At 44.6% G+C, this 22732-nt stretch overlaps 1 protein-coding gene across 2 annotated transcripts in view; it reads left to right on the top strand.

Moving 5' to 3' along the window:
* Positions 1 to 107: 107 nt before the first annotated feature.
* LOC137645917 (proliferation marker protein Ki-67-like) overlaps positions 108 to 22732 on the top strand; it is a 78726-nt gene continuing 56101 nt past the window's right edge. The window contains exon 1 of one of the 2 annotated variants that reach the window (XM_068378963.1): positions 108 to 175. The gene's annotated coding sequence lies outside the window, so the exon portion shown is untranslated. Of the gene's footprint in view, positions 242 to 22732 lie in introns of both variants that reach the window. The other variant, XM_068378964.1, reaches the window with a different exon arrangement.

Below are 22732 nucleotides of genomic sequence, written 5' to 3'. Positions count from 1 at the left end.
TATAAATACAAAATATATAGTCATCCATCTATGAAATTAAACAGAAGTTAAAGAACTAGTTGATCAAGCGGAGGCGGTAATGTAGCATACGCCTCGCAGTTTGAATTAATCGCAAGAGGAACTTTGGCGGGTTTAGGTGTGCAACACTACCGCGCGCCTTTACGAATTTAATAATGTGAGATTTGTTTTAGTGTTATTCTTTTGTGATGTTATCAAATAGGTCCTGGTATTTTAAAACTATGTAAGTGTATCTACATATATATATAATAAGGATGTATATATTGTATTAGCTGTGACATTACGAAGTGATTACCATGTTAGTTAACCAAGTGTTCGGCAGTTTTAAAATATAGCTCGAGATGGGCTGAAGTTTATTTTTCATCTCCTTCATTGGAGGATGTTAGTATTTAACTTAACCAATGAAAGTTGTTATTATTTAACGTGGCCTATTGGATAGTGTTTATGTTCAACTTTAATTATTAAAGGGTCGTAGTATATAACTTGAACCAATTGTTATGTGGACAATTTGTGTCCCTTCGAAAAGTTGCTTGCCTTTGAAATTCATACCTTAATGTAATAATTTTGTTTATTGTACCATACCTTTCCGTAAGCTATGTTGAACTTTTTGCTCGAGTGCAATGCGTCTGTTTAAATGTCAGAACGATTCTTTGTTAATTGTAAAATTAGCTTTACTTTCCAGTCTAATGTAATTTGACTAAGGTATGGTTGGAAGGAAGGCCTCCCATAATATACCGAATAGCTATCCCTCAAGTCAGGCCCATAAGAACTGTAGCTCTAGCATCATTTAAGTACCGTAATTCTGCCCTTTTTTATATACAACTTTACATTTCCCTTGAAGTTCGTTTGGGCTGTTGTAGGATTCTTTGGTATGTATTTACCTAATTCGCATTTTAGTCTGTAAGGTCTAAAACTCAAAGGGTGTTAAGTTGTCTTGTTCATTAGTGAAGTTTTTTTTTTTTTTAGAAATTTATTTGAAATGGTTCACCATACATTTGCCTATCTGTTTATGGATTTGATGGTGTTAATAACGTATAATACAATAGAAGGAGGCATTGTATAACGATGGACAGGACTTCAGCTCGTGCATTAAATACCCCCTAACATAAACTTCCTAACCTAACTTACAAGCAGTGTTCTTGCCTTACAGAGTCCCTCTGCGACCCCAACCCTAGGCTGCAATAGTTTTAGCGATATGGTTGAAAATAAGGAAGTTAATGGGGTATGGCTGTTATCATACGTACACCCCAATGTACGTTAGGATACTGAAATGGTCATAGTTGAATAATCTTCAAATCCATTATTTTAATTTTAACTTCATAATTTATGGTCAGTAGCTGCAATTAACCTAGGTATATTATTATTATTATTATTACTTACTAAGCTACAACCCTAGTTGGAAAAGCAGTATGCTATAAGCCCAGGGGCTCCAACAGGGAAAATAGCTCAGTGCGGAAAGGAAAAAAGGAAAATAAAATATTCTAAGAAGAGTAATAACAATAAATATCTCCTATATAAACTATAAAAACTTTAACAAAACAAGAGGAAGAGAAATAAGATAGGAGAGTGTGCTCGAGTGTACCCTCAAGCAAGAGAACTCTAACCCAAGACAGTGAAAGGCCATGGTACAGAGGCTATGGCACTACCCAAGACTAGAGAACAGTGGTTTGATTTTGGAGTGTCCTTCTCCTAGAAGAGCTGCTTACCATAGCTAAAGAGTCTCTTCTACCCTTACCAAGAGGAAAGTGGCACTGAACAAGTACAGTGCAGTAACCCCTTGGGTGATGAAGAATTGTTTGGTAATCTATGTTGTCAGGTGTATGAGGATAGAGGAGAATATGTAAAGAATATGCCAGACTATTCAGTGTGTATGTAGGCAAATGGAAAATGAACCGTAACCAGAGAGGAGGATCCAATGTAGTAATGTCTGGCCAGTCAAAAGACCCCATAACTCTCTAGCGGTAGTATCTCAACGGGTGGCTGGTGCCCTGGCCAACCTACTACCTATATACCTATATGTATATACTACTGTATAATTTTATGGATTTGTTTATATAAGGTTGGGTGAAGGGCAAGATATGTGAACTGCAGTAAAGAAATGAAGTCTTAAACCTTGTTAATACAGTACTGTAATACTGTACAGACAAGGGCAACAGTTTTATCAGTTGAGTTTCACTGTATATCCAAGTGAGCAAAGGCCGCATGATAATACACATGCAAGAAATATTATTTGCCCAATATATACATTACTAATCTGGTTGCAATTCTTCATTGATTTGTCTTAATATACAAGTTTACGTAAAACTGACATTTTTTCATTATTTCTTGGTGATAATTACTGTTGTAAACGAATAGTTTCATTTACATAGAAAGTCTCGGAGGCAGCAAATGTTGCGGAACACAGGTTACCCATGCCTGCTATAATACAATCCAGTCTAGCAATTGAAATGATATGTGTGTGCGTTCAGCCAAAGCAAATGAAGTTCAACTGAACAGGAAGTGCCAGTCAGCATAGGGAATTACTGCAGCACCCATTATTTCTGATCTGGTAACACTACCTAGGTCATAAGGATGCTCATATATGCTCATTATTTATTCCCACACAATACAAACCATTGACCTCCAATAAGAGTATGATGTCAGCAGTTAGACTTAAGATACTAAGCAGTTGGTCGTCAGGTGTAGGGGGGGAAATTACCCCCCCCCCCCCACCTGACAGGTAGAGCATCTTTCACTTTGGCTGCATTTTATACAAGAAGGTCTTGCCTCTAATAATTTGCGATATGACGCTTCCCATGGGTCTCGCCCTAACCTAGAACTGCCTTGGTCTAAGCTCGCTCGGGTGTCATTGAACAAGGTAGTCGTTCAAATAACAGGACCTTAAATCTTTATGTTCCAGTTAACTGAACAAGGTTTTTCCTCCCATCCTCTCCAAGCAGAAGATTATATGTTCTGGAGGCCATTCCACATATCCTTTTGCCAATCTATGCTGTGATTGAAAATCTAACAAAGAACTTTGATGGAGAATGTTAAGTACAGTATGAATGCCCTTCAGTCACAACTTCCTAATCCAATGCAATGGAATGTGTGTTAATGGCGAGTCTCCTGGATTAACCCATGAAGGACAACGGGCAGCGCCGCCAAAGGACGACGACGGTTTATTGATATTTATAGAAAAAAGATAAAAAAAAACTGTAAATATATTATTTTTCACTACTATATAAGTATTTGGTATCATTGAAACTGCAAGAAGATGAGCTTTTTTTAAATAGGGCATTCATTGTTTAATGCATTGTTGATTACTTTGGATATAAAAAAAAAAAGTGTCTTTAGAAATCAGTTGCAAAAAAATCAGTCACTTTGAAGCTGGATTATTACAAAACTTAATCCTATTTGTTATAACAGTGCTAATTTTGTATAGAATGTAATTTTGAAAAATTAATAAAAAAAAAAAACAGAATATTCTATCCAGTAATAGCGTGGTAAAAAAAAAAATATATCAACATATCAAGTGAGACTTTTTCACCATTTGGTAATGCGGATTTGAAAAAATATTAGTGTTCATAATTATCTCTTGGATGGCCGATCAGTATTTTGCTGATGGATAATATAAGCATTTAGAACTAAATCTAGAATTAATCTTTATTGTTCCTGTGAGTGATGTCTTTTGTATTAGTAGTGCTTCTGCTAGAGGATGAAGCAACAGGTTCAATGTCAAGATTGTCGTCATAAACATCGCTATTAGTAATATAATCATCATTATCAAGCTCACTATGTCTGTCCAAATCGTCAGCACTTGTTTCTGAATCATAAAGATAATCAATATCTTTTATCCCGCCAACCGATAACAAAATCTCGATCAATAAGCCAAACGACACCTACCCCCATCGCCAACGGCGCATGCTTAGCGCACTCCTATAACATCAAAGTATAAGTTGTTCCGTAACCGAAATACAAACCACGCTATTTACAAAGGGTTATTACTTTTAGCGTAGCTGAAATGGCGAGCCATTAGAATTTAACGAGGGTGTATTACCCCCGCGCTAGTTAGCGGGGGGGTAGGGGAGTGGTAGCTAGCTACCCCTCCTCCCCCTCACACACAGGTGAATACTCACTTTCACTTTTGGCTCGGACTGTGACAGACGTCTCTGTCTTGGTCCTCGCTTGGCAGCCATTGTCTGTTTTGTCTTTACTTAATCGCTTACTTTTCTTTTACTCAATATACTATATGTAAACATGTTTTCATGTTTGTATATATATTTGAGTATAGAAATAAGTAAGTTTCCTTTTCAGATGTGTGTGTGTAGTGTACGATATCTACGTGGAGGCCTCGGCAGTTAGGCCACCACGGCCTAATTTTATGGGTTGCGATCGAGTTTGACTTCGGTCTTTCTCTCTCTCTCTCTCTTGAGGTCGTTCACCCTTTTACTATGTTTTACTACGCCCTTGTAGCTTCCTTCCCGTGTGGGTGGGGTTGCTACGCCGTACATTTTGTCTCAATTAGTTTATGAATCTAATTGTAGTTGTTAATTTTTCAGCTTGTAGAACGATTCCTTTCGGGGTTTTCGTTTTTTCTTTAGTGTTCATTCATTTTTAAATTACATAATTACATAGTTACATAATTATAATTGTTATAATTCTGTTTTGGTTACAGCTCTCCTTCCGCGAGTGTAAGTGGTTGTGAGGGCACGTGCCTGTTGTGTAATTCTTGTTCCTTTTCCTCGGGATTCCTCTTCGGAGCCTTCCCGGGGGAATGAATGTGTACTAATATTATTTGTTTTATTTTTTTACAGTTACCGATCTAGTTCGTTTCTGTAATATAGCAACGGTGTGAGCTGTCTGGTTGAGTCCTGGGGATTCGGCTGTTGCTGCCTCCCCCCTTGTATTGTCGTCAGGGGCGTGTCTCCTTCTACTGGTAGTACTCCCGTGTCGACGGACAGCTCTCCAGTTCATTTTAGAACAGTCAGGAGGCTTGCCTCCTTGGGCGGATAACTTTCCTTCCGAGGGAAGTTTTTTTCCTGTCCAGGCTTGAGCTTTTCCTCTTTTGGGGGGTTCTTCTCTTGCCTTTTTTTCGTGCGACTATGCTCTTGGTGCTGAGCGGTCGCACCTGCAGTTTCGCTCAAGGGGCTGGGCAACTGCAGGAGCTCCTCTTCGGAGGATTGCCCCTTTTAGGTCACTGGCTGACCAGTCTCTTCCACGAAGTGTTTCTCTTTCGTTCGCGAGAGAGTACACTCATAGAGACTCCTCTTCGGAGGTTTCTTCTGTTGCTGTTGCTGTTGGCCTCCCTCGCCGTAAGGCCCTCCGTCCGCCTCGTCGTAAGGGCCTCTCATCTCCCTATAAGGGTGCTTGAGGCGCCTTTTTGAATCTCCGTTTGCAGCCTACAACTTCTTTTTCTCGATCTTCCGTCTTGGTGCAGATGGACAGCAGTCTAATCTCGTCTTCCGACGGGCAACGGTCTTCCCGACGGACAGCGGTCTTCCGACGGACATCAGTCTCCCGGCGGACAACGATCCCTTCGGGGCAAAGGGTTGCCCCCACGGGGGTTCTTCCCTTGCGTGTCAGGGTTTCCCTGCGCGCCCTTCTGTTCGTCAGCGCTCTCCTGTTCGTCAGCGCTTTCAAGATGATCTTCCCTGCGGTTCCTGTTACGTGCCCTGTGCGCCCACGTTCGCCCTCGCGATCTAGAACTTCGGTTCAGGTTGGGGTCAAGGACTCTTCTTCTTTGCGCAGGCTTCCACGCGTAGCCTTCTGCTCGTCAGCGATCATCAGCTCGTCAGCGATCATCAGCTCGCCAGCGATCGTCAGCTCGTCAGCGATCATCAGCTCGCCAGCGATCTCCGGATCGCCCACGTGTGTTACAGCTGGCACGCCAACGTTCTCCAACACTTCTGAAGGAACATGGTTCGCCAGCTACTAGCTCAACTGCTGATCGCCATCGCGCGACCCTCAACTGCGGATGCTGATCGCCATCGCGCGACCCTCAACTGCGGATGCTGATCGCCATCGCGCGACCCTCAACTGCGGATGCTGATCGCCATCGCGCGACCCTCAACTGCGGATGCTGATCGCCATCGCGCGACCCTCAACTGCGGATGCTGATCGCCATCGCGCGACCCTCAACTGCGGATGCTGATCGCCATCGCGCGACCCTCAACTGCGGATGCTGATCGCCATCGCGCGACCCTCAACTGCGGATGCTGATCGCCATCGCGCGACCCTCAACTGCGGATGCTGATCGCCATCGCGCGACCCTCAACTGCGGATGCTGATCGCCATCGCGCGACCCTCAACTGCGGATGCTGATCGCCATCGCGCGACCCTCAACTGCGGATGCTGAGCACCATCGCACCCTTTCACGCGATCATTCACCAGCGCATGCTGCTCGCCATCGCACAACCCTGAACGATTGCCCGCTTACGCATGCTGCTCCTCATCGCACAACCCTGAACGATCGCCCTCTTGCGGATGCTGATCACCATCGCACCCTTTCACGCGATCATTCACCTGCGCATGCTGCTCGCCATCGCACAACCCTGAACGATTGCCCGCTTACGCATGCTGCTCCTCATCGCACAACCCTGAACGATCGCCCTCTTGCGGATGCTGATCACCATCGCACCCTTTCACGCGATCATTCACCTGCGCATGCTGCTCGCCATCGCACAACCCTGCACGATTGCCCGCTTACGCATGCTGCTCCTCATCGCACAACCCTGAACGCTCGCCCTCTTGCGGATGCTGATCACCATCGCACCCTATCACGCGATCATTCACCTACACATGCTGCTCGCCATCGCTTACCGCCAGCGATCTTCTTCACCTACGCGGCAGCACGATCCCTCGCCGTCACGCCCATTCGCCTGCGCGCCCGCGCGATCGCTCGCCTGCGCGCCCTCGCGACTGCGCGACCACTCGCCTGTGCGCCCGCGCAACCATTCGCCTTTGCGCGACCGTTCGCCCTCGCGCGACCATAGTTCGCGGCGAATTCCACAGCCGGTGGTAGCAGCAGGGACGCGTGCTCCTAGGCGGCACTCGGGATCACCTCCATCCAAGCACAGGTTGGTAGTGCAGGACGAAGACAGGTCAGTACAGCATTCTTCCCACCTTCTTTCAGGCAGGAACCGTCGTGTCCTCTCCAAAGGATCGCCCGATCCCTTTCACCTTAGCGAGGATTTCGGACTCTGTGTCCTTGGAGCAGCAGACATGGTTTGATCCGCTGGCACGGGCGTTAATGAGGTTTATGAAACCAGCACTCACCGGCCAGGGTAACAAACCAGCGGCTGTCTCTCCTACGCTGAAGAGAAAGAGAGGAGTGGACTTCGTGGTGACTTCCCCCAGGGCGAAGTTGGTTCCCAAGAGGTCGGTCTCGAGGGTCCCCTCTCCTGCACGAGTACTCTCTCCTTCTCCCGCCCTGGAAGGATTTTTGGCGGGGGGGCTTTCCGTTGAAGATTTCTCCATCGGACAAGGGGTGACTGCTTACCTCTTCCTCTGGGAGCTTACCAGGTTCTTTCCCTCCTCGGTTACGGCCCGAGGTTTGGTTCAAGGAAGTTACAGGAAGATCAAGGGTACTTTCCTCCTCTCGAGCTCAGGCACCTTGGCCTTTCGTCGTTAAGTATCTACTTGCGGACAAGCTCGATGTTGTACCATCTGGACGCACTGACTGAAGGCTTCCTTCGGGTGTCTCATCTGTGGAGGTCAACGACCTCAGACACCCTTCCATCCTTGAGAAGAGTTTTGTCTTTGCCCAAGGACAGAGACTTAAACATCTGCTGTGCGGAGTAAATCGACTTCCGGTTTCACTCCTCCAAGGCGCTTTCTTCCAGACTCTGCAGGGCTCCAGCTCCCTTTTCTTTCAACCACGTCGGCCTAAGTTATCGGCTACGACAACTGGGACAAGGTGTCCAATTGCAGTTTCCTCCTGTCAGGAACAGATGGCACGGGAGACTCCCCCGGGGGGGCATAGTCCTAAAAGGAGTTCACGAACTCTAGGATTGCAGGTTTTTTCGCTGGGAGGATGCTTAAGGTTACTCATCCGAATGACAGCTTCCCGATGCCCATTCCCGCACAATCTCTGTGAGTAGCCAAGGATATCGCGCCTGCCGTCTCTGTCAGCGAATTCAGTGTCTCTGAACCTCTATGCCATAGCATCAGCAGAGTTGCCCGGTTGGGCAGAATGATCCATACCTTAGGCGAAGGTCTTCCTTAGGATCATCGACGGCTTCACCCCCGGCCCCCTCAGTCGATCCTTTCTTGTAAGGAAGGATCTGAGAGGGGATGTCCATAGTCGACCTCTCAGCCCTGATCAAGTTTGTCGAACAAACTTCGGCCAGCGTAGACCAGCAGAATCGATCAGACTGGTAACGAGGCGACAGGACTCCTTTAACCCTGGATCGGAAGGACGGGTACTTTCAGTTTCCATTCCATCCATCTTCCAGGGTGCTCGTCGAATTCAGCCTAAACTGCAAGTATTCCTGCTTACGATGCAGTGTGGCTATCCCGCCGTGGCATAGCAGGTTTGGTTCCCCAGAGAACTCTCCCTGCCTTCCTCTTGGCCGCTCAGGTGCAGACTTCCGCCTCCTCTGCTGTTTGGAGGGCTGGTCAACTCCGGTAGGCTCTGGTTTCGACCTTCTTCAGCGCCGGGAAAAGCTTCCGAATGCTGACCATGAGTGTGGGCTCATGGTATTTTGCTTGGAGCCTTCTCTTCCTCTGCCTCAACATCTGGAGTATCTGGCCATGATATTGAGTCAACCGCCTTACCACGTTGGAAACCCCGCTTCTCGTCCGTCCAGCGAGGTTAAGCAACGTCGGTACTTGGATGGGTGACCACCTGGGGACGCCAGATTCTGTTACCACATCCTCCGAGCCTTCCTTTCGGTTCACCGTGGCAAGACTGAGGAGAGTCGCAGTACCTGTTCTCAGTCAAGCAGAGTTTTCAGCCCTACCTTGGAACGTTTCCTAGTTCTTCTTTCCTCATTGACCCGTTTATAGTCCGAACGGTCGCCTCAGGATAAGTTCCATGTGGGGCGATCCAAGTTCCGGTGGCTTCAGGCAATGTTTAACCGGACTCCCTGGCCCTATGGGACCAGCGGAACTATTAAACCTGCAATGGGTGTTGACCTATGGAGCCTCTTGATGATAGTGGATATTCTCGTCCTTTCCCCACATTCTTGATGCGGTTCTCGGACTCGTCAAAGGAAAGGGGGGGGGGCATGTTCCGGTCCAGGCCTATGGTCAAGACCTGAAGGATACCTCTCCATCATTCAGGCAGGCTTAAGGGCCTTAGTCTGGCCCCTCTTCAGATCCTACCGCTCCTGCCAAGTCGCCCCGTTGCGTGTCGACTTCATGCTAACCAGCAGGGGACGCATTTTCACACCTTCACATCTTGCAGTAGAGATATCGGGATGATTGAGATTCTCTCAATTCCACCATCGGCTCTCTCATTCCAGGCAGGGGAATGTTTCTCTCAGACTATCCGAGCAGAGCCTCATAGAGAGAGTGTACCTAGGGGTCTTTGACCTTGGGTAACCAGCAAGTGCTGGTCTGGGGGACCTGATCGCGACAGCTTGGAACCTCAAGCTTCCGCTAGTTTTCCCCCCAGTCTCAGACCCCGAGACTCTGGCAAGATGCATTCCGGTGATGGTGGGACAACTTCGACGCCTGCGTCTTCCCTCCTTTTTGTCTGCGGACAATGGGTCTCAACAAAACCAGGTTGTCTGTCAACCTTTCAATGGGAGAGCTCCACTGGGACTATGTGCAGAACGGTTTCTGGACCCTCTGCTTCCCCTGACGGAACTCCCGGGAGAGCTTCTCCCACGGCGCAGACTACTCAAGCAACCACACTGCGACATCTCTCCCGAACCGGGGCGTCGCTTCGGCTTCATGCCTGGAGACACTACGCTTCCTCCTCTAGAAGAGACAACCCGCTACAGTCGCGGTACGGAGGTCGCGTCATCTGCGATAGTCATCCACAGGGGTCTCCCAGGCAAAGTGAAGAGTCTAAGGTGGTTGGTGCCGTGGGAGATATACCTCTTCCCGTGAGGCCTCTTCTCCAGCAATAACGGTCTTATTGCCTTTCGGCGGGAGGAAACTCCTTTCCGCTCTTGGCAATGAAGCCTGTCGCTCAGCCTTTCCCTGACCTTCAGGCTTAAAGGAATAACTTTTTCCTGCCCGCTGGATCTATCCTCGCTCATGCGAAGCTACGATCGTCCCTGCCCTAGTCGGAGGAAGACCTCCAACTTGGAGCATGGCTCTGACTTTTAGTCCTTTAAGAGATCTTCTCAAGACCCTTTTACGACAGGCCTCGGATTGTATTCCGCCCTGGGTCTTCTGCTCACTCTGGCCACGGCCAGTGTGTAAGCAATCTTCTTGGTCTCTTACTACTCCCCCCCTTTCTAAGGAAGAGGGGAAGGCAACATTCAGGCTCGCTCCTGAGTTGTTGGCTAGACTCAGAATCTGAGGGTCCCGACCCTTCGGTCCGATTCATTCAAGATTTTGAGTCTCCATTCTGTGTCTGATGTCCCAAGACCTTCTCTTTCTTGCCAGTACAGGAATCGAGAGGTTAGCGCTGGGAACAGCTGCAGTTTGGCCCCAGTTGCAGCCGATTTGGGAACACAAGGAGGACATGGGGGGAGAGTCACCAGTATACCTCTTCAGCCCGGACTCAAGGACATTCATCTCGACCTGTCTTCAGACCCTCCCCCGTCACGTCGCCCTACAGCACGATGTTGGATACATCGCAACGTCCCTCGCCTTCGAGTAATACTACTCTGTGACGCAGGTGCTACAAGCTGGAGTCCGGAAGCGTCTGATGACCTTCGCAGCCCGCTTCCTGCAGGGCGTGACCCACAGGAGTCTCGATACGTTTTCTATCGCTCTGTGGTGGCTACACAACAGCTGGTCTAACCTCAGGCTCCTTTTTGGACAGGTAGCAGAAGGTTGAGAGCATTGTTATCAGGTTTTAGTCTGCATGAACGAAAGAAGTATGTCTGGCCCTTACTTCTTTCTTCATCATCCCCTCTACAGGGAAGCAGCATCCTGGTCTCTGCATAGCTGACCTCGAACCTCTGCAGGTAAACCATGCTTCCTTGTGTTCCGAGTATTGAGTCAATACTGTCGCGTCCCCCATACCCTGACGAGGTGGTATTGGGAACGTCTTAACCCAGAGTTCCTTCTGGAACTCCAGGTCAACTGCCTAAGACGGGTCACACTTCTTCCTTCACACACAAGCTTACGTAGGCCACATGGTTCCTTGCGGTGCAAGGAACTTGTGAGGTGCAGGGACTCCTTTTCTCGAGTGCGACTCACTCGGATTCTGAGTCCCCGGGTAAAGCCAAAGCCAGTATGGCTGGGGACTTTCCACCCTTCCTAAGGGATAAGTCACCCTTTGTAAATAGCGTGGTTTGTATTTCGGTTACGGAACAAATGACAAATTCGAAGATAATTTGTATTTTTCCTAACCATACAAACCTTAGCTATTTACACATATTTGCCCGCCAGCCCTGTCCCCCAAGACAAGTCCTACCTCTAAGTGAAAGTGAGTATTCACCTGTGTGTGAGAGGGAGGAGGGGTAGCTAGCTACCACTCCCCTACCCCCCCGCTAACTAGCGCGGGGGTAATACACCCTCGTTAAATTCTAATGGCTCGCCATTTCAGCTACGCTAAAAGTAATAACCCTTTGTAAATAGCTAAGGTTTGTATGGTTAGGAAAAATACAAATTATCTTCGAATTTGTCATATTTCTGGCAACTTTGCTTTGTAAATGATCACTGGTTGGTTAAAGTAGCCTGTGACGTCAATAGAAGGCGCAGCTAAAGGCATACGTTTGAGGGAGAAAGGATGTAAAAAAATGCATCCACAATATAGACGCTCGCTAGTTAATGGCAATTAATGCATCCATTATATGGACGGGTCGTCCGTCGTCGGTTAACCATTGGTTGGGAGTGGTTGCCCACGTCTGAAGAAGAAATTTACAGATCTGATTATCTGTTGCGCTAAAGTAGCCGTATATTCAGTGAGCCAGTCAGCTAACTAGATAGATATGTTATTTACCTCGGTTTATTCTTTACTTATGTTTGTATTTTCTATTACTTATGTTTGTATATCCTGTGTTACAGGTGACTCGTCAAGTCATCCTTTTGACTAAATAATGAGTTATACAAGGAAGAGAGCGTCTTCTTTCTATGACTGATGAGTCACAATATTTACCAGGTAAAAAGCTTGTTTTACAGTACTGTTCTTTTGTCTTGGCAGTAGGTTTTTAATCATCGCATGGAAGGCGGACTGGGCGGGGTGAACGTTGATGGAGTCGGCATCCCCTTAGGTGATAGGGGCTAAACAGGGTCATGAAATGGAGAGATGCATGCGCTGGCAGTTTTTCAAGTTTTGTGCAATGTAAGGTCCTTTTGTTACAAAATTCCTTAGAGCTGGACTCGGTGTCCATGTTCCCGCAATAGGACGTCAAGGCAACTTCATCTACTCTGAGACCAACATTGGAGAAGCAAATGATCATGCCAAAATCCAAGCCCACTCCAGTTCCCTTTTAACCTTGTTCTGGTCGAGCTAGAAAAGGAGGAAGGCGATTTTGAGACTGGCGATTCCCTCTATATGCCTCAAGTTGGGGATGTTTGGTGAGCCATTTGCCAACGGGGAAATGACAGAACAAAAAAATGGGCGCGAGTTCCAGTGATGTTTTAGACATGTCCTCCACAATTGCCAAAAGCTCTGGTGCTTGTGGTAGAAATTTCGCCAATCTAGGATTGTAACATGCTAAAAGGTTTCCAAGACAGGTCTGGCTTATACAGTGCTGCTCCCGGGGTAGAAATTGACCTGAGGTTGGAGACCAATTCTTGACCTCTGTCCTGTGAGTAAATTTGTTCTACAGACTCCGCTCAAGATGGAGACAAGCACAGTCCATGCTGCATCAGGGGAGGGGACTTTTAACATTCTGTTGATCTAAAGGGGGATTATATTCAGACACTCGTCCATCAATCATTCAGGAATTACATCCTCTTTGTCCTCGACGCAGTGATGCATTGGTTCAAAGTCAAGTGTTTCGGACCATCTACTGTGCTGCAGATGTTCACTCGAGTGTTCATGTTAGTCCGCTTGGACCCATTCAAAAGGGATTTATCTTTTGAGGTATCTTAAAGTTTGGCTGTTCCTTGTCTTAAATAAGGTCGCTCAACATTTTGCAATGATCTGAGGATCGTTATTGATTGGAAGAAGTCATGTCTCGAGCCCAAGAGAAGGATGAAGTACCAGTTGTAGCAGTAAAGCGTCATGCCCTTTCGGGTTTCCTATTGATCAACTTTTTTGTAATCTATCTGAATTAGAAGCTTCCAGTATATTGTTCTCAAGTTCCAGACCAGACAGCAGCGATGAAGGATGCATTCCAACATCCCTGGAATAATCATGATACTTATGCTTCTCTGCCATTCTGCCTGATTTTTTGGGGTCATCAAGAGTGTTGGAGACTGAACATCAGAAAGACCCTAGTGGCTCCCAAATAGTCATAAGCCAAATGGTTCCCCGATCTGCTGATGGTCTTTGTCGAGGTACCCAGAGAACTACCCTGATGGGCAAGCCTCACCTGCAGAGATTCCACATCTCTTGAGCCCCTGTGTATTCACCCTTGACAGTAATCCAGCATCTCCCTTGAGCGAAAGGTTTTTCGCAAGGCAGTACAAGGGAGATCTCTGGATACCAGTGTAGATCCTGTTTAGCAGTCTACTAAGGAAAATGGGCCATTTTCTGTGATAGGTGTTGTAGACAGGATATTCTCTGGTTGAAGCCCCTGCAAATAAATCCTGACTTTCTTGTGTTTCTCTGTCGAGAGAAGCACCTCTTAATTACTGCAGTAAACGGCTGTCGCTCGACCCTCAGCTAGTTCTAAGACTGAAGAGCTTGGGCATTTCCTTATCATGGGAACTGTCCATCCTATTCAGGATCTTTGAACTGGTGGTTTTTTTTTTTTTTTTTTTTTTTTTTTTTTTTTTTTTTTTTTTTTTTTTTTTTTTTTCTCCAGAAGCAACTTTAACCTGAATGGGACATCATGAAAGTCCTTAGATTTTTAAAGAGAGTCCCTAAAATCTCTCTTGAAGGAGGCATCAGGCTGTAATCTGACCCTATAGACTGTATTGCTTTCCCCAGCATCAATGAAGAGGATGAGTGGGTTACATGGCATTTCCATACATGAGGGTTGGAAGTAGGTCTCGTTTTTGTTAGTTGTCCATCTCCTCTCTTGAAGAAATGACTAGCGATCAAGACAACCTGCTTCTTCGTTCTTACAGGGCGTTGTGACACTACATTTAAAGAACTCAACACTTCAGACCTGATTACCAGACTCTCTGAGTTCTGGTAACGTAAAGAAACGGATCTCTAGGAATGCTATTTCCTTCTGACATCGGAAAACCATTAGACACTCCTACTCTCCTGAGAAGTGCAAGGAACAGACTGAAGAATGAGGGTTCACATATTCATGGATCTCTAGTAATGCTACAGTACGGTATTTCCTTCTGGCTTCGGGAAACCATCAGACACTTCTACTCCCAGTGCAAGAAACGGACTCAAGGATGAGGGCTCACTAATTAATGGATCTTTATGATTGCTATTTCCTTCTGTCATTGGAAAACCATTAGACACTTCTACTCCCAGAGGAAGTGCAAGGAACGGACTCTTAAGGACGAGGGCTCACAAATTCATGGATCTCTAGTAATGCTACAGTATTTCCTTCTAGCTTCGAGAAACCATCAGAGGCTCCTACTCCCCATAGGAAGTATAAGGAATGGACTCAAGGACGAGGGCTCACGAATTAATGGATCGTTAGGGATGCTATTTCCTTCTGGCTTCAGGAAGCCATCAGACACACCTAATCGCCAGAGGAAGTTCAAGGAACGGACTCTAAAGGCGGGTTTACACGGCCGAGCCCGGTTGTCGAACCTACTTGTAAAACGGCTCGAAGAGCTTTCAGATAGTACATCGAACCTCAGTGTGCCTCGTGCTAAAACAACGTCAACATGTCTCTCGACCAGGACGATTTGATAGCCATTGCTTTAGCAGTGGCACTAAGCAGGAAAAAAAGATCAAAGTGGACGTAGGACTAGCTACTAAAAAGAGAGAAATTTTCAAACACCAACTTGCTTATTATTATTATTATTATTATTATTATTATTACTAGCCAAGCTACAACCCTACTTGGAAAAGCAAGATGCTATAAGGCCAAGGGCTCCAATAGGGAAAATAGCCCAGTGAGGAAAGGAAATAAGGAAATAAATAAATGATGAGAATAAATTAACAATAAATCATTCTAAAAACAGTAACAACGTCAAAAATTAGAGCCAGATGACTGGCGCAATTATTTGCGTATGGATGAAGACACGTATATTGATCTACTGAATTGTTTCAGCCCTTTGATTACTTATGAAGATACAACTATGAGGAAGGCCATAACTCCACATGAAAGACTGAGTGTCCCTTTACGCTATTTAGCATCAGGAAAAATTTATTTTCTTCGTCATGGCGTCTCGTATGCTGTCAGGCTCGAGTTCTTTCAATATTTCATGCAGAGCCGCTATTCCTTTGTTTGTGGCTACTTTATTGGAATAGTCTTTTGATTTAACTTTCCCTAAAGCTGGATGAGCCCGATATGCATGTATGAAATCAAGTACGACTTCCCTCTCATTCTTGCTTTCATTAATGGCAGCCATAATTCATTTCTTTAATGATGTTTCCTCTAGCAGGTTTGAATAACAACTGAGGTTCGATGCTCGACACCCGTTCACACCGTTCGTCAAACAATGTAGCTCCGCCCACAAAAGTCAAGATGAGCCTGACTTTCATCGAGCCGTTCGGCGAGCGCGCTCGACAACCAAATAGCCCGTTTACACGCTCGAACATCAATTCAAACACAGGGTTGTCGAGCCAGGCTCGACGAGCTGCTCGCCTGTGTAAACCCCGCTTAAGGACGAGGGCTCACAAATTCATGGATCTCTAGGAATGCTATTTCTGGAGAGGGAGGTCTCAACCTTCCGGACTCACCAGTGGTAGCTTATACACCCCCCCCTGGAACCCCCCCAAGCGGCGGCGCGAGCCCTAAACCACGCCCCCTTGGGCGGAGTTACCAGAGACGAGCGGGTTGACTCGGCAATGGAAGTCACATTTCTGAAGTTGACTTCGGCACAGAACGTTCTCCTCTTTTTCCCTCCCGCTGCTCCCAACATTTGCTGATTTTCATTATTCTGCACTCAGCAACCAGAGTAATATCTCAGCCCACGGCTTAATTATGTCTAGGCAAATTCTTACCTCCGCGGAGGTGCATCGGCTTAGCGAAGACTCCAGCGGAGAGGAGAACGTAATCAGTAACGAAAAACGCACACAATCGACTGCAGATAGCGATATGCCTTCTAATTCTGATATCGTAAATATGTTACTACAACAGAATCAAACTCTTATGCAAATCATCCAGAAAAGGTAAGGTTTTTAATTCTATTTACAACGAAAATGTCATATGGAAAGCAGCTGATTTAGACTAATGACGTCACAAATGCAAATGGCGGCCCCCATACGTAAGCTTGTTATGATTTGAATGCTTAGAGCAGGCACTTCCGAACATAGCGTAAGTAGCTTAAGCAAAGCATGTGCATGATTACTACACGATTAATCGGTATAAACAAACTAAATACTCCAATTTTTATATATTACAAAATTATAATTAAGCACACAAAACAAATTGCTTGCCTGACACTTTAAAAGCACGCGCTTAATAGGCAGTAGGCTGGACTACAGGTAAGTTCGAGCTTACATTTCTCGCTTTAAACCTATCGACATTAGCCTAGGCCCTGGGGGGCTATCTGATAAGGGTTACATTTGAGGCAGGTCTAGTTTATTAATAATAACAGATTTAAAACTTATCATTCACTTAAATATGGCACTGAATTAACCTAAGAGGGCTATTTGAGTCGTGAACCCCATTGCCTGACTTCAGCCTTCTAGGTCCGCTGCTGTCCATATTTACTATACCTGTTGAACAAAATTTCAATTATTCTATGGTAAATAAATCACTGATATTAAACATTCATCTCGGCAGAAGTGGTTCACCTGCTAAGAAGAATGAGGCTCCCCCTCCTACTAAGCGCTCAAGACGATCACCTGAATTACCTGAAAGTGCAAATTTAGACCTCTTTTCCTTTTATAATAATGGAGACGAAAGTGATTACGAAGATTTCAACCTTCTTACATTCAATAAACCCATTCCTTCATATATTTCCACCAATTTCAAAGCTGAACCATCTTTTCATAGAGAAGGGAAAATTCAATTGAATAATTCACTAGTAGCATTAACTTTCAGTGAAGGCCATAGTGATAACCGGGATAAATTCTTTGTTAGTAGTCAAAATAAGGAGTTCTCAGACTTTTTTAAATTAATTAATACTCCAAAGTTGAATTTCTGGCCTGAAGGTAAGGTATTTGATGACAGTTATAAGAGAAAATTTTTTTATGACATTGAAAATATTAAAATGAGTATTTCTGCCTTTCAAGGGCATGCAGCACTGGCACACATTGTATACCCCTCCAAAGTAAATGACATTGATTTTTTGTCCAAAATTATTATTGGTCCCCTAAGGAGGAGCATAGACCTCATACAAAATTTGATAAGAAATTTCAGAAGCAGAGCACTTCCTAGATACCTCAAGGAAGAAGTAAGAGATCTTATAATCAAAGCAGACATTAAAGAAGTTTGGAATTTAACTGAAGACCAAAAATCAGCCATTGCTGCCTGCTTTCACAAAGGTCCCCTCCTCAGAGGAGGGGCAGCAAACTTCAGGGGTAGGAAATTCAACTTCGGGGGCAGATTTCAGGGAAGAAGGTTCAGTTTCCTCAAAGGTAACCCTAACTTTAGATTCAAGTCTCAGCCATTTAGAAGAGGTAATAGGCGAGGTGGGTACAGGGGGGGGAGGTCACAAAATGGACAAGCTAATAGTTCAGGAGCCAGAGAAAAGAAAGACCCTAGAAATTGAGCCATGCTCCGCACCAGTTCAAAGAGAAATTTTTTCAGCACCAGTATTCTATGCACCAGTTGATAACGATGTTTACTCTGCACCAGTTAATAATGAGCTTTGCTCAGCACCAGTTAATGAGCTTTGCTCAGCACCAGTTAATTACGAGCTTTGCTCAGCACCAGTTAATTACGAGCTTTGCTCAGCACCAGTTAATTACGAGCTTTGCTCAGCACCAGATAATAACGAGCTTTGCTCCGCACCAGACCATCATGACATTGGGCCAAATGCTATAAATCAAGATATTAGTAAAGAGACCTCGCCTTTGGCCTCAAAACCAATGAATAACTCCTCCCAGAGCCCCCCAGAGAATAGGATAGGTAAGTCATTATTGATGAATATTGATAGTTGGAGAAAGCTTCCTAATGCCTCTTTTGCTTGTAAAATTATCAATGAAGGGGTGAGAATTCCGTTTAATAATAAACTTAAAGCCCAGAGGTCATTAAAAAGAACAGGTAAAGATAGATTTTATTCAATTAACAAGCGTAAAATATTGGAAAGTGAATGTGACAGACTGCTAAAACTAGGTGTCATAGAGCAGATCCCCAGAACTTCCTTTTACTACTCCAACCACATATTTTATAAATTCAAACCAGATGGAACAGTACGACTAATCTTTGACATGAAAGTGCTCAACACCATGATTAAAAAACCTTCTTTTACCATGCTCAAGGCCAATACTATATCTCCCTATCTACATCTAAACTCTTGGGCCTGCAAACTAGATTTAAAAGATGCTTATTGGCACATTCCATTACATGCAAGTAGCCAGAAATTTCTAACCTTCAAACTAGGTAAAAGGAAGTTCAAATGGACTGTGATACCCTTTGGACTAAAGACAGCACCTTATATTTTTTCAAAAATAATGTACACAGTGATCAAGTATATTAGAACTTCATATAACATCTTAATATTCAACTATCTTGATGACATTCTCATATTAGCAAAAGATTATGTAAAATGTAAAAATCACATTCAGCTAGTCATTAAGATCTTGTCAGACTTAGGATGGAATATCTCACTTAAAAAATCTACAATTGAACCGACTCAAAGAATTGAATTTTTAGGAGTGCATTACAATATGATTAAGAAAACTATGAATCCCAGTGGGAAAAACATAGAGAAGTGTGTCGAATTGGCCAAAGCTTTCTCCAACTCTGTTAAATCCGACCTGCATTCCTATCAAATGTTAATCGGAGCTTTAAATTTTAGTGCATCCTATACAAGCTTGGGAAGATTCCATCTTAAATATCTCCACAGGTACCACAGTTATTTTAATTCAGGGTACAAAATCATTCCCCACACCTTCAAAAAATACCTAAAGCCATGGGAACAGAGACAAATGTACAGAGAGATTAACATTCCAAAACCACAGATAGATGCAGAACTTTTCACTGACGCTTCCAACCAGGGTTGGGGAGGTGCATTAGTAACAGCGGGTAATATGCTCTCAATAAATGGCACTTGGACAAATGGAGAATCATCCCTTCACATCAATGTAAGAGAGTTATTAGCTTGCTTCTATTCTTTGGAACACTTCATCACAAGGTTATACAACAAGGTAGTCTTAATACATGTTAATTCAAAGGTTACTAATTGTTGGATAAAGAAACAGGGTAGTATCAGAAACAAGTTAGCCCATGAACTAGTCAGGAAAATACTTAGTACCATGAAGGATCACAACATACAGATAAATTCCAGATGGATCAGGGGAGTAAGTAACACCATCGCAGACTCACTTTCCAGGGACCTGGGTTCCATTCACACAGAAACTTCCCTCAGTGACAGTCTATTCTCCTTAATCTGCTCTGACTTCAATTTCACCCCAGAAATAGATCTGTTCTCAAATGGCTTCAATACTAAGTGCAAAAAGTTTTGTTCATCTCTTCCAAATCAAAAAGCCATCAGCAATAATGCACTTACGATTAGCTGGAAGGGATCAACACCCCTCTATGCCTTTCCACCAGGATTCTTACTACACAAAGTAGCTTTTAAAATCAATAAAGAATGCAATAATAATATGCTTTTCTGCACCATATCGCAGGGGACGGAACCATGGATTCCATTAGTGAAGTCAGTCGCGAAGCAGCACAAACGATATATTGTGAAGATCGAAGACTACCAGATAGTTCTCAAGGATTGTATCTCACCCTCAGCAAAGCTCCAATCAACTTTGATCGCCTTCAAAATTTAAAGGATCAGCTCCCTAACGTCTTTCCTCCTGAGGTTTGCTCCAAAATTGCTGTCAGCTTGAGGGACAGCTCCTTACACAAGTATGAAAACCTATACAACATTTTTAAAAGTTTCATTCACAAGGAGTATGGAAGAGACAACAAATTTCCCCTGTTAGCAATTATTTTATTTTTCAATCACCTTATAGACAAGGGTCTGTCTTACAACACCCTGAAGAGCTACAGAGCAGCTTTAGGTCCTATCTTGTCAGGCTATTTCCCAGGTTACTGTCTTGCAGAGGACAAATATGTCAAAGCAATGATATCGGGAGTTAATAGAAGGAAACCTAGGAATTCTCACCAGTTCCCTGGCTGGGATCTAGACAAAGTAATTTCATTTCTCAACACCACGAAAGATAACTCTACCTTACTACTGACACAGAAAACCTTGTTCCTAGTAGCCTTAGCTTGCCCTTTAAGAGCTAATCAATTTAACAATCTCAGCATTTCCAGGAGCACCTTCACCCCAGAACACATTGTCTTACGGAACCACCCTTCCTTCATGGCCAAAAACCAAAAGAACAGCTACACGCCAATAGAGATCAGCTTTAGGAAGCTTCCTAACAGACCAAAAATATGTCCAGTCAGACAATTGAACTTCTATTTGGAATACACCAACAAAGTCTGTATGGAAAGAAACATAGACAGGAAAGACCACATATGGCTAGATGAACACTTCAAGATAATGTCTCTACAAAAAATGAGACAACTTTTTAGGGAGTGCATTTTCAGAGCCGACCCAAATGCAACTAAACAGTCAACGAATTTTCGCTCTATAAGGGGGCAAGCTTCATCAAGACTGCTATACAATGGAGTATCGATACAAGAAATCATGTCCAGAATGAATTGGAGAAGCGACTCTGTCTTCAGCTCTTACTATGCTCTCCTCGGCTTACAGGGAGCTTTCGATGCTGTGGTCGCTGGACTTCATCTTCAAGCCCCCTGAAGCATCTGCCTAGCTACCACTGGTGAGTCCGGAAGGTTGAGACCTCCCTCTCCAGAACTGTAAGTTTACTTGTGATCGAAGGTTCTGGAGTGGGAGGTGAGACCTTCCGGACTCAAAGTCTGGGTCACCCTCCAACCCTTCCCCCGTGAGCCGAGGAGACCATGTACAGTACTTAGGAGGGAATATTCTAACAACTTCATAATTCAACAGAGTAGGCTATATACAAGAACACACACATACAATCACTATTATTCCACAGAAAACAAACTAACTGGAATCTTTCAATATTCATATCAACCAAGAGAGCACAAGAAGATTGAATTTACTAGTAAAAAGACCTTTATGTCCAACAATTTGCACCTTCACAGTAATTCCTTCATAACTTGCACTACCAAGGTAAGCTCAACCACTTCTGTGTTATTTTTTGTTCTATTACAACTTCAAAAATGTGACTTCCATTGCCGAGTCAACCCGCTCGTCTCTGGTAACTCCGCCCAAGGGGGCGTGGTTTAGGGCTCGCGCCGCCGCTTGGGGGGGTTCCAGGGGGGGGTGTATAAGCTACCACTGGTGAGTCCGGAAGGTCTCACCTCCCACTCCAGAACCTTCGTTCACAAGTAAACTTACAGTTCCTTCTGGCTTCAGGAAACCATCAGACACTCATACTCGCCAGAGGAAGTGCAAGGAACAGACTCTAAGGACGAAGGCTTACACATTCAGGGATCTCTAGGAATGCTATCTCCTTCTGGCTTCGGGAAACCATCAGACACTCATACTCGCCAGAGGAAGTGCAAGGAACAGACTAAGGACGAGGGCTCACTAATTCATGGATCTCTGGGAATGGTATTTCCTTTTGGCTTCAGGAAACCATTAGACACTCATACTCGCCAGAGGAAGTGCGAGGAACAGACTCGAGGATGAGGGCTAATGAATTCATAAGCATCGATTCTAACTTAGCCTCAAAGAAGAATCTGTCCATGGCATAGGTCCTGAAGGCCAGAGTCTGGAAATGCCAGACGACCTTTACCCCCACTACCTCTGAGGATATTCTCACAGGTCCTGGTTTCTGTTCAACAGGTAGTGTAGGAAATCTAGTTCCCTCACAGGACAAGTGACATCTCTATTCAAATAGTGGTTGCAATGTATTCAAAGTAATTTGTGTTTTTCATAACTATTCAAACCTGAGACCTTTTAAGTTATATGGCCCACCTCAACCATTTTGCAAGTGCCTAGGCCAAAGGTCAAATTGAAGGTTGCTCTATCTGTTGGATGAGGGGGGACTTATCCACCACCTGGCTACCAGCTATGTTTACCTTGTTAAAAAGTAATAGTGGTTTCAGCTCTGCTAACATCATACTCGTATCAAAAGTCCAATTATGTATATTTTTTGAAAAATACAAATTACAGTTATTTAGAAATATTTTGTTGAGTACAGTAGTTAACCTAAAAAGCCGTTTTCTTGTATTTGTTCTTGTTTATTCTATATAGT

Source organism: Palaemon carinicauda, chromosome 8 (assembly GCF_036898095.1).
Source record: "Palaemon carinicauda isolate YSFRI2023 chromosome 8, ASM3689809v2, whole genome shotgun sequence".
In the NCBI taxonomy this organism is placed as follows: Eukaryota; Metazoa; Arthropoda; class Malacostraca; order Decapoda; family Palaemonidae; genus Palaemon; species Palaemon carinicauda.
This window is presented reverse-complemented; position numbering and strand designations above follow the sequence as displayed.